Genomic DNA, 238 nt, shown 5'->3' on the forward strand with positions numbered 1-238 from the left:
CCTCCCCCGCCCCCCGGGCCCGTTCCCAGCCTCATCTCCAGGCGGGAGCTGTGCGGAAGCGGGGCCAGGGGCCACCTCCTCTTCCCGCACGGGACAGGAGCCCTCCCGGGCAGCTCCGTCGCGGTGCTCGTTAGGTTTATTTTCAGCTCGGGGAGCTACACCTCGGTACTGCCGGCTGCCCCGGCGCCTCGCAGGCCGGCCCGGAGGCTCGCCGCTGCCCCTGGGCGTGCCCCCATCG

The sequence above is a fragment of the Egretta garzetta genome, unplaced genomic scaffold, assembly GCF_000687185.1.
Source record: "Egretta garzetta isolate BGI_Z169 unplaced genomic scaffold, ASM68718v1 scaffold24, whole genome shotgun sequence".
Lineage (NCBI taxonomy): Eukaryota > Metazoa > Chordata > Aves > Pelecaniformes > Ardeidae > Egretta > Egretta garzetta.